We start from the raw sequence: 1,571 nt of genomic DNA, 5'->3' as shown, positions 1-1,571 counted from the left end.
TTATTAGTTAAAGCTCTTTTAAAAACAAAACCGATTGTGATTTTTTGAGAGAAGTGAGGTATGTGACTCACACGCTACAGATTGAGGGTTTCAATCCCCTTCCTCTGTGAATGCTTCTCAGTGAACATGAACTTATTCATATCTTCAGGTTGACCATAGCCCGACCAATGTTGGCTGCAATGATGGTACGACGTGAAAATTTAAGATGATAAAAGGTGACCATAACCTGTACAAAAAAGTAATAATGCTTACGAAACAAATAGTCCGAAATGTGGGGACTAATGAAAATAGGGAAGCCGAAAACAAACCGACGTTACGCCAATACGAAGAAGCCAATTCTTATTAACTATTAATACTTTTATTTGTTATCATACGAATGAAATTGCAAACATTCCCGGTATATTTGCTCATCTTTAGGACCCCGCCGTAAACCACGGGTTCTAAGAAAAAAAAAATCGTATCTCTCTCACTTTGATTAAGATTTGGATGAGCTTCTTTCCATCTAAGTTTCAGTTTGCTATTTTTATCAAGTTGATCTCTTACTTTTTTGAGAAATTTTAGAAAAAAAATTCTCTGCCTGTAAAAGGCTTCCTATTTGGACATCATTCATCAAGACCCACTTGTAACTATATTTAATAGTGAAAAAATTTATGTATAAAAACGTAAAATGCCTACAAGGATATATCTTTTAGTATTGATGGTCGCTAATTTTTTTAATTTCACCAGTACGGTTAACGAAAGTTAGAAAAACATTGTTAATATTTGAAACACATTCAAAATTTTCAACTAGATACGATGAAATTTATTTTTCATAAACTATAGCTTCAATCAGTGCTACGCTATAATAATTTAGCTTTCAGAAGAACAGCTATTCTTCTTTGCCTTCCATTTTTTCAAAGATTTAAGCATGAAAACTCTTTAGCACAATAACATAACAAGCTTTTTTTAATGCCCAAATATGCGCAAAATTTTTTGTGAAGGCTCTATAGAAAATTTTGCATTGTAGAGCCTGCATCATCTGCTGTGACTACCTACAACTCACTTGCGAATGATTATCTACTGATACTAAATACAACTACTATCAAATTTCCTCTGTATGGCAGATATACTGCTTCCACAATAGTGGTGCCTATTTTTGTCGCTAGTAGTTTTTCCGATTTGTTCAACACAATAATTGCACAATAATTTACAGCAATCACCAATCTTTGCATTCACGACGATCACAATGCGTTTAACAACGACGTTCAATGAATCATTTTCTCTTCCAAATTCTTAAGCTACTGGACAATAGAAATTTTTCCTCCTCAAATGTTCCCACGTAGGAACGTTCCAACGCAACAAATAGGTTTTTTTGGGAAATATGAGTTCTGGACACTTATCTTTCTCTAATAAGCTCAAACTCGGAACAGACACTTTTGCTCCGGCTTCGGTTTTCCTTGGTCATCGACCCTAGATATTGAAAGATCCTATCCCTTACAACAATAATAGAGACTGTAAACCCTACCAAATATATGTATTTTTGGATCCTTTCCGTTTGTGCCCCCCCCCCCCCCCCGCTACGTTATGCACCC

This window comes from Convolutriloba macropyga, chromosome 10 (assembly GCF_964194025.1).
Source record: "Convolutriloba macropyga chromosome 10, txConMacr16.3, whole genome shotgun sequence".
NCBI lineage: Eukaryota > Metazoa > Xenacoelomorpha > Acoela > Convolutidae > Convolutriloba > Convolutriloba macropyga.
This window is presented reverse-complemented; position numbering follows the sequence as displayed.